Source organism: Podarcis pityusensis (assembly GCF_964106645.2).
Source record: "Podarcis pityusensis genome assembly, chromosome: 8".
Taxonomy (NCBI): domain Eukaryota; kingdom Metazoa; phylum Chordata; class Lepidosauria; order Squamata; family Lacertidae; genus Podarcis; species Podarcis pityusensis.
In genome coordinates, this window is record NC_138033.1 from 56,034,642 (window position 1) to 56,045,112 (window position 10,471).

General features: G+C 43.7%; 1 long non-coding RNA gene across 2 annotated transcripts; it reads right to left on the bottom strand.

Moving 5' to 3' along the window:
• Positions 1-282: 282 nt before the first annotated feature.
• LOC308482413 lies at positions 283-10,263 on the bottom strand. Of its 2 annotated transcripts, XR_013989266.1 has the most exons (4): positions 9,972-10,263; positions 3,411-3,512; positions 1,761-1,866; positions 283-429 (listed from the first exon to the last, which is right to left on the bottom strand). It is a non-coding gene; the product is annotated as an uncharacterized lncRNA (long non-coding RNA). The 2 variants fall into 2 exon arrangements; XR_013989267.1 differs by lacking the exon at positions 283-429 and having other exon boundaries at positions 1,355-1,866.
• Positions 10,264-10,471: the final 208 nt, after the last annotated feature.

The following is a 10,471-nucleotide window of genomic DNA, read 5'->3' on the forward strand; positions in this document are numbered from 1 at the left end:
CCAGGCTGAACTTTTTGCCTTGTGAACAGCTTCTCCCTCTGGAGCCTGGTTTTCTCAAGCACGCTTCTCTACCCAAACCCCAAACCCCATGCCAGCTTTAATTCCTAAACGATACTTTGTTTTTCACAAGGTATTCTTTGAGAAGCAGGTTTGCTGCGAAGTCTGTGCAATGGTGGCATATTAGTTAATACTAAATGAACACCGAATGTTATCAGCATCAATGTGACATCCAGTTCGCTTTCAGATATGAATTCATTATGAGCAATGAAATTACATGGAATATCAGTATATCAACACCTAGGAGCCTGTCAGATTGATGCCCTTTGGAGATCCGCTCCTGCCTGCTGTGAAGCTGAGTAGCAATGATGAGTAGACAAGGTGCTGTAGAGATATATAGATCTCTCTCTCTCTCTCTCTCTCTCTCTCTCTCTCTCTCTGTGTGTGTGTGTGTGTGTGTATCTGGAGAGAGAGAAATATAGCTTTATTACCAATGCAAATTCCTTCCTTCACCCAGTCTTGCATTATTCAGCAGGGTGGGGGGAAATATTGAATTAAAATGGATTTATTTAAAAACACATACATGGGCTACATGCACTGAATTAGCAACTCTGGCACAACTTTCTCCTCCCTCCCTTGCTTTTGACTCTCCCTTCCCACTTGCCTCTAAAAAGAAGCACCATACATTAAACCAAGGCTTTGAATTGTGCATTCTTTCCACAGAATGGGTCAAGGTATTATAGCAGCCATTTTGCCAGAAGAATAAATCATGATTGACAAAACGAAATTTGTTAATACAATGGTTTAAGGCAGTTGACAGAATTTTTTTGTCAACAGAATAGATTAAGGGATTCTTTTTAAAAAGGAAGGAAGGAAGAAATTTGCAGATGGAATGGCTTTGATGTTTATGATGAAAAGCATTTTGTTGATAGACTGGATCAGAGTCAAGGGGGGAGGGTGTGGAGAGAGAAAAAATGCATTTTCTCAACACAAGGGGTTTAGCTCATTGACAAAACACATTTCATCCCCAGATGTTTTGGCTGAGCTGTCAAGTATTCTCCCAGCCTGACATTCACCAATCACATTGTCGTCAACTCAAAAGCACTCTTTCGTTAGTAGCTCTGAAGAAACAGCTGAAGGCATTACAGGAATGCCATGATTGGTCCCGCTGAATCGTTAGCTATGATAATGTAGTTACTTTAATGCTCGTTAAGTGGCAATGGAGCCAAACATGACTGTGGGAGAAAGATTGATCCTTCCACGCCTGTTATTCTCATTTTTAATCTTTTGCTACAAGTCAGTATTAAATAGTGTCTGTCTCTGATAGAACAGGCGTTACCAACTGGGATTGCGTAAAAGGACAAAATTGATCTGTTTGTTCATGTGGCACCACCAAATCATTACGTAAGGAAAGGAATCAGGCTAGTCCCATATACTCTGTGTTTGGATAGGGATGGGGCAAAACAGGAGAGAACTGTCAACTTGGAATTGTCACATGGAAGATGGAGCAAGCTTGTTTTCTGCTGCAGGAGAAAGGACCTGAGACATTCAATTCAGTTTGCAAGTCAACATTAGGAAGAACTTGCTGGTGGTAAGAGCTTCTTGACAGTAGAAGGGACTTTCTCGGAAGGTGGTGGAGTGCCTCTCACTGGAGGTTTTAAACAGAGATTGGATGGTCATCTGTCAGGGATTCTTCAACTGCGGTTCCTGCATTTCAGGGTGGTTGCCTCCAAACTCTACAATTCTATGAAACTGAAAGTGACGGATCTGATCTTCTCTCGCACATGCACATCTGTGCGCACCTCAGATGTCCCACTGAGCATGCCATCAAGGGCTTGAATCCCACTTTCTCTTTTGGACCTGTTTCACCTGCAACAAGTTAAAATGAAGAAGTTAAGGGAGTCAAACACAGCAGGACAGCATTACCTTACCTAACATGAACACATTTGAAGACTTTAGGGTTTGTTGGGGGGGGATTTTTAAAATAAACCCATTTTGCTGTGTTTCGTAAAGAAAACCTTTATCAGGGTACTGGGAGTGCTCTTGCATTTCAGCTCAAATGTTTTGTACGGTTTATTATGTTCTTCTAAATAAAACTGTCAGCTTTATTGCTGCTTTCATTAAAGTGTTTCATTGTATTCACAGTGACTTCAGGGTAAAGGAAAAGATGACTGTGTCCCAGAGATGGTCAACAAAACTTCCCCTTCTATAATGCCTACATAAATCTGCTTATGTGAAACACTCACCTCGCTCCATAATCTCAGGTCTTATTAACCTCTGGTGCTGCTCCAGGAAGATTCTGCCTGTGCCAGAAGGTCATGACCTTTCCATTACCTGCTCACCATCTCCTTCATCCTTACCTTCTTTTGTATGGGAAGAGTTACCTCACCTGTCAGATGGCAACGGTGGTTGCTTACGAGTAACCAGGCAGGACTCCGACCTGTCTTTTACAGGTTTTATTTAGGTGCAAAACTATTTACAGTTGCAGAACCCCAAAGTTCATGTCTACCTCAATCGCTAGCAGAATCCGGGACTGCTTGTTTCCTGGACCTCCCCCAGCATAAGAGTCTCCTTATGCCCAGCGTTTTCTTTCCCTCTTTGTGCTTTAGACTTCTGCACAGGGTGGGTGACAGAAGGGGCGTGCTTCCCTCCTGGCCAGCTTTGCCAGGAGCGGTGTTGAGGCTCCTACCAGCATCCTCTGGTCCTTTCACCTCTTCCCCACTAGAGGTGGGGTTTTCCTCATCACCAGATGAAGAACTGCTTCGCAAGATTTTCGGAGGCTCCCTGTAACACAACTGCCCCTCTGTTTCCTGCCCCTGTTCTGATGGCAGTTCCCTGACATCACCCCAACAGTCCAACCCAAGGAAGACCCAACTTGCAATTTGGCCCCAAATCAATTTGGGCTAGGTGGGGGTCATGTTTAATTAGCATTTTTAAAGCCCTAATTAAAATATATTGCTTGGACGGGGCTGGGGGGAAGGAGATGCTGCATCCCCTTCTGCTTCCCTGCAGAGAGCAGGAGGGCTCAATCCTGCTGGGTCCTGTTTCACGATCACCTCTGTGCAACCACCTCTAGGCAGAATCAGATCCAGGCTCAGCATTTCCCATGGGAGAATTCCTAGGTTGACTCCTGCATCTTCCCAGCCATTCCTCCTCTAGAGGTCCACCAGCAGGGCCAGAAGATTATGGCATTTCACTAGAGTTCCTCCACCATGTTTGGTATGCAGAGGTATACAGTGTCTTTCTACATGAGGTTCAATTTGGAATTTGTGACCAACCACTGTGAAAGACCTAACCTTCTTTTCACAGCCTTAGACAGCAACGCCATCTTTCTAAAAGGGCTTACTCCAAGATACTCCCCTGTATAATGTTGTCAGTACACAGTGAAACTGTTGATAATAAAGTTGGTGCACCTGCAATCTTCTAATTGGTCTGGGAGGCTTGCCATCAGAACTGGAATAGTCTGGCCAGAAAAGCAGAAGTCTTTGAACTGTGAAGCATCTCACAGTGCCTTTCTAATAAAAAAAAGAAAAGAAGTGATGCCAGATTTCACTTGCCAGAATGAGTGAGTTTACACAAAGTTTGGTGGGTGTAACATAGTTCGCCCATGTTGAATGGGAGCGAGTTTCTAATCCTACAAAAAAAGGAGTGGTGTATCCAATTACCCTTTCAAGCAGGCTGATTTCCACAGGTGAAAATGCGATAGCATTGCAAAAAACTTTCCCTATTTTTTTCTCTGGCTTGTCTCCTCAAGTGGATATGGAATTATTGCAAGGGTTTTGTGATCCAAAGTTTTAGAGTGATATCAAATGTGGCACAAGTGGACTTCAGCTCATGCAATATGCTAGCCCCCATCTACTCCAGAGGGTCTCCCAAAGCATATTTGGAGGGTGTACAGGGGAGGTGTAGGCAGGGGAGAGGAAACATAAGCCTCATTCCTCAAGCGGAAGGCCACAATTGGATGTCACCCTTATTTTGTATGTTGGTCTTAGATCTCATAATTATTTCACATATTGTCATCTCAGAGCGGGTTGGTATCCCTCAATGACCATAAATTCCAGGCAGATGTATAAAGAAGCAAGTGGTACAGGAACACAGGAAGGTGCCTTGTTTTACTTATAATTTTATAAAAGTATTGTTGCACACACCCCAATCTCTGAGTAGTAAGAAACTCCAGGGGTTCCTGCACCTAGCTAGGGTTCAGTTTCCTTGGAGTGAAGGTGAGTGGAAACTCTGTGGTATCTTTGGGATATCTGGTTTTATTTACATGCATATACAACCTGAGACTAGAATGGAGGAGCTCACAGCAGATCTTGCCTCTGTGTCTCTAGCTTTCACCATAAGTCAAAACTGTCTCACAAAGCTCCCCTTGGTCTATTGTTCCCTGTCCTAGGATGGGCTGACATCTAGCTAGGGAAAGTGGAGAAAGCCTCGCCAATTTGTTGTGGGGATTAAATGAGCAGGAGGAAAACCATGTGCACCAACCTGAGCTCCCTGGAGACAAAGGTGAGATATAAATGCAGTAAATAAGTACCGTGCATCAGATAAGTTTTCCTTCTCCATTCTGTGTAATTGACTTTATCATGCAACAGGTTGCCATGCGGTTGCTCCTGTTTTCGAAGACCTACAACAACTGTTTGAAACCAATTGCTTTATTTAGAACACTTATCAAAAACTGCAAAAATGTGATTTTCACTTCAGGAGATGAAAATCACAGATATTCACAATGTCCCTATAATTTAAAAACATCTCTGTATGCTTCTTCTTTCTGGTTTTTTTCAGTGTCCAGATAAGAAAACTAAGTGCCTGTAACTTTAATCTTGCCTTTCTTTGATTCACCACAGGGATGTGGAACCCAGGGCCTTCCAGATGTTGTTGGAATCCAACTCCCATCATGCCCAGCCAACATGGCATTGGAGTCCAGCAATATCTGGAGAGGTACATGAGAAGAACCTGCTGGTTCGGGCCAATGGCCCATCTAGTCTAAGAGTGGTTGACAGCAACTAGTTTTCAGAAGCAATTCTGCCTCAGACTTTACCTGCTTATTACTCTTGTGGTTCATGACTGAGAGGGGGGAAAGGTTGAGAAATACTGATGGTTCTCATGAGCAGTACAGCCACGATGGTAGCCTAACTCTGCAGGAACATAGTGTTATGTGCCACTTCCTATCTCTGTGGTAGCAAGATCACAGGGAGCTCCAGGAACTTACCCTGGGATGTTTTTCCATTGGAAAATCAAGGCACAGCAGAGGCTGCAGTGTCTTTAAGTCTTAAGATATATGGTTTTATTTACACATATATACACCTTAGCCTTGATGGAGGGAGTGCAGAGCATTACACCCCAAGAGTGACTCTTGTTGCTTCTCACTTAGCTTCAGGAAGCTTGGATTCAGAGCAGAAGCCAGCCATGCTCCCTGGTCTTTGGGTACAGATGCTCGCATCCAGCCCACATGGAGTTCTGCCCCCAATTCCTTCTCATCCTTTTCAAAAAACCCTCCTGCAAAAGGATACTTTTTTCATGCGGTGATATCATATCCCCTATGTCAGAAACTAGGCTGAGGAGTACTGCTCTGATGAGGAATGGTGGGAGCCTCCCCTCCCCCTGCTCCTGACCAGGATCCTGAAGCTGCCCAGGAGCAGTGGAGCACTATAGATTTGGAACAGTTGTTTGTAGAGGGGCATAGTTCTGAAGACAAAAGTTGGGACGAACTGGGGGGTGAACAGCAAAGTGAAGAAGAACTGGAAAAGAGAGAGAGCTAACAGACTCTCTCACGTGCTGGAAAGTGTCCAGCCTATCAGTCCAAGTTTATGTAGAGCAGATAAGGTGGCTACACAAAGAGCACAGTGGTTACAAGATCAGGTTGCAAGGAGCAGAAGTGACATGGGAGAATCGGGGGGAAACCTTAATTGGGAACACCTTCATTCCGAGAATGGCTGCTTTGTTCTTTTGCTGTGGTCATTAAAGACTCTTTAAATGGTAAGTGACTCTTTTTGCTTTCTCCTGCTTTGTCTACAGCCAAATTGGGGAAAGAAGCTGAGTCCCCAAAGCCTGACACCCTATAACCCTGGCAACCTCCCTCTCACAATTCTCCTGTCTCCATCCACTACTCAGAGCCAGGGGAGGGACAGTATTTACATTATCAATCGCTCATACTGGTGCAACTCTTTGCTCTCTTTGTTTCTTATTGGCACCTCTGTCAAGCTGATCTCCTGAACAGGAAAACTGGTATAGCCTGCATTTTAACGCTTCCTTTGCTGTATTTAACTCCTCATACTATTCCAAATATTAGCTAAATTATATCAATAAATTTAAGAATCTGGGGGTTCTTCCCTGCCCCACAGAACATCAGGGAGCTGCCTTATACCAAGTCAGACCGTGGGTCCCTCTAGCGCAATATTGTGTCCACTGACTAGCATCTAAGGTTTCAGGCAGAAGTCTTTCCCCATTCCACCAAAGATGTTGAGGATTGAACCTGAGACCTTCTGCATGCCAAGCACATGCTCCACTCCTGTTCAACCCTGCAACAGGAAATTGGAAAAAGAAAAAAAGACAACAACCGCTAGACCATGATTGGCTACCACAGTTAGGAATTACCAGTGATAAGAAAATTAAACAAAACAAAACCATACAATGCTTTTTCAGACTCCATCTCCCCCACCTATTCATCACCCGCAGCACTGATTGCATATACTTCATGCATTAAATATATACACCTTATTTCTACATGCCTTGGGGGTTGATAAACAGGGTCCCTATTTTAATTTTGCAGCAGGATCAGTTCCTTTTACTACTTCATGTCACAGCACAGAGTTAAGCCTCATCTGCTAGCTGCTGATGGTAGGAATTGCTTTGTTATGGATTTCCATGCTTTTAAATTGTTCTGTACGTTCACCCACCATTCCATTATAACTCATTTTTCCCCCCATTTACTCCTTTGCTCTTCCCATGGCCAAGCAGGAAATCCCCTTTCTAATAGCCAGGCCCAGCACCAGAAGTTTGGGCATCCACAAAGGTCCATTTCCTGGCATGGGTCGCATCCATTTCTCCTTCATGCAGTCACCGCATGCTCGTTCATCCATGCTCTCCCACTGGTGATAGTGACAGTGTCTGCCACATTTCTGTAAACTGTTATTAAAAAATAAATAAACCTGCTCATTAATTTTGTCAGCATATCAGGCCCCCATCTGTAATAGACATTTACATTTGTTCATTTCATTAAAAATTATACAGCATTTGTCTTTGTTGTTGTTGGGTTTTTTTAAAAAAAAACTAAAAATGGTTCACAAAAAGAATAAAACTATCACATTATTGGTGCAAACACTTAACAACAACTATTTAAAATATTCAAAAAACTTAAAACCAGTGATAAGTAGATTTAAACGCACACCAACATTTTATATATCTGGGAAGTTTTTTTCCAAAGAATAAGTTTTTTCATAGGTGCCAAAAAGAATCAAGAGGTTGGGAATTCCGAAGTGTGAGTTCTGCCACACTAAAAGATCAGGTAGTGAATCAGCAACCATTGCAGATCTCTGGGCACAGGTGTTATATGCTGACACAGCAATCATGGTGCAGCATTCTGCACCAACTGCAGATTCTGGATCAAGCACAAAGGAAGACCCACCTAGTGCAGACTGCAATATCATTCCACTTGAAACAGTCACGTTTTGTAGCAAACAGATGTGGAAATGTTGAAAACTGAATTTAAGACTGAAGAAATGAGAAACCAAGAGAAACTGAAATTGACAGATTCTCCTATTCCAAGGCACTACTCAAAACGGGATGGCCTTCTGTGCCCTAAAAGGCAGGAAAAGCAAAATTTATTACCTTACTGACTCAGATGAAGTGTCTACTGTATGCCACTTCTGTTTCAGCAGCAACCGGGCAGGTGCCTCTTAAACACAGATGGGAAACTTGTATGCTCCCATCAGATCCAGTAAGTAAAGCCAACGGTCAGGGATGATAGGTTGTGTAGTCCAGCTATCTTCAACCTTTTCAGACCCAGGTCCCACTATTAACTTAAACATGCATTTGGAGACCCATTTCTTAATCTTTTACCATATATTTGCATGGTGATAGTGCTCCCATTATGGATCAGGCTGCAACCTACTAGTGGGTCCCAACCCAACTATTGAAGACCAGTGATGAAGACCAACACTATCTAGATGGCCATAAGTTCTCCTTCCTTCTTTCATGGGAGAGGGGAAGACGTCACAGAAAGACGTTCTAGTCAAGACCTTGCACCATTGTGCTAGTTGTCTGCTTGTAGGGGATTTTTCACATTTGGGAAGGCCTGAAAAAACATGACCTCCCAACTGGAGTTTGAATTGATGCAGTCCGTTCTATCACCACCACCATGCTGATGAAGGTATAGACCAGAGCTCAGTGTAAATGGGTTATTGGAAGGATAAAATGAGATTAGACATGTCAAGCACTTTGTGCTGGCATGGAAAGAAGTCCTTTTTGTACTTCTGGACACTCTGTGCTGCAAAGCGCAGATTTGGACAAAGCACCATATTCCTTAAAAAGTCTTTAAACGACTTCATAATATGCTGTGCCCTTGCTAATTTCTTTTCTTTTTTGTACTCTTACGTTTCTTTTCATCCCCACCCCCCTTCATTTGCAAATAGGGAAGAAGAGGGGGAAGGAAAAAATCCTTTTGTGCAAAGAATGAATAACAGATGAGATATATGTTTGACTGTCTTGTTTCAAAAGAGTGTTCCATGTATAGAGGACACTCTTCAGAAACAAAGGCTGCCTTCAACAATTTCACTATTTACAGCAAGGCCGCAATTAAAATCCTGTGACCTTTAAGGGGACTCTTGACTTCAAAGGCGAAGCCAGTGCTGTTACATAATAAAAACAGAGTCTGGGGAGTGGGCAGGAAGACAGCTATCAAAGGAGCAGCAGCCCCCTCCTAACTGGCAGCAGGTGGGTTTGATCCAGAGGAGTACGGCTCCTTTGTAGGGCACCCTTCAGGAGGAGCAACCAGCACCATACAGGATCCAGTCCTCCCATTTATCAGCTTTGTGAGGTAAGGATTCGATCCTGCATGGTGCTGGTTGCAGCTCTTTCAGAAGTGGCTCCCTGCGAAGGAGCAAGCACCCCCCAGATTCAAACCCACCTGCTCACAGTTGGGAGTGGGGAGAAAGAGACACAATGGCTCCTCTTTTCCCTGCCCCCTCCCATCCATATGTTGAAAATAGGGCTTTAAAAATCCTTCACCCTGCACTCCACCCCAAACAAAAAAATTTGTACAGGGATGGATCAAGGATGAGTGGTCAACCCAAAGTGATTAGCCTGATTTTGGGGGTGGTGCACAAATCAGAGCCATGGGGCAGATAGGGGGCTTATGTGTGGCCCTAGTTGATATACCCCAAATATACTATACAGTGGTACCTCAGGTTACATACGCTTCAGGTTACATACGCTTCAGGTTACAGATTCCGCTAACCCAGAAATAGTGCTTCAGGTTAAGAACTTTGCTTCAGGATGGGAACAGAAATCATGCTCTGGCAGTACGGCGGCATCGGGAGGCCCCATTAGCTAAAGTGGTGCTTCAGGTTAAGAACAGTTTCAGGTTAACTACGGACATCCAGAACGAATTAAGTACTTAACCTGAGGTACCACTGCCAGAGCAAGATTTCTGTTCTCATCCTGAAGCAAAGTTCTTAACCTGAGGTACTATTTCTGGGTTAGCAGAGTCTGTAACCTGAAGCGTATGTAACCTGAAGTGTATGTAACCCGAGGTACCACTGTACATATATGCTTACACACAGTACGTGGCACAATACCCCATCTAAAAGAACCAGCTGGCAGAGGGTAGCATAGTAGTATGTTGGGCTTGGGCTGGTTATATATGGCTCCACAATTCTGATCAGGGTAGCCTTGGTCCAGTCACTGTCCGAAGTTAACCTGTTTTATACAGCTGTTATAAGGATTAAGTGTGATACCTGACACCCAAACATACCAACCTGAGTTCAATGGATGAAGGAGGGTCTATCAGTTACACTGGTGCTCCAGCTGATGATAACAACATTCCTGCCTTGAAAAATATTCCAGTGCTCTTAAATCCTGGGTCCACCAGATGTTCTTGGACTATGGTCACATCCACACCATCCATATAAAGTAAAATATCACACTATCACTTTAAATAGCCACAGCTTCCCTCAAAGAATTCTGGAAGCTTCATCGTGCTGATAGTTGTTAGGAGAACCCTATTTACCTCCCAGAGCTACAATTTCCAGAGTGGTTTAATGGTCAAGTCCTCTTCCCATGGAACTCTGGAACTGTAGCTTTGTGAGGGGAAATGGTCTCCTAACAACTACCGGGACCCTTAACAAACTACAACTCCCAGAATTCTTTGGGGGAAGCCATGACAGTTTAAAGTGCTATCATAGTGCTTTAAATGGATGGTGTGAATGTGGCCTACATGGGTATTCCAATCCAACAACCCCTGGGACATGGTTGAGGA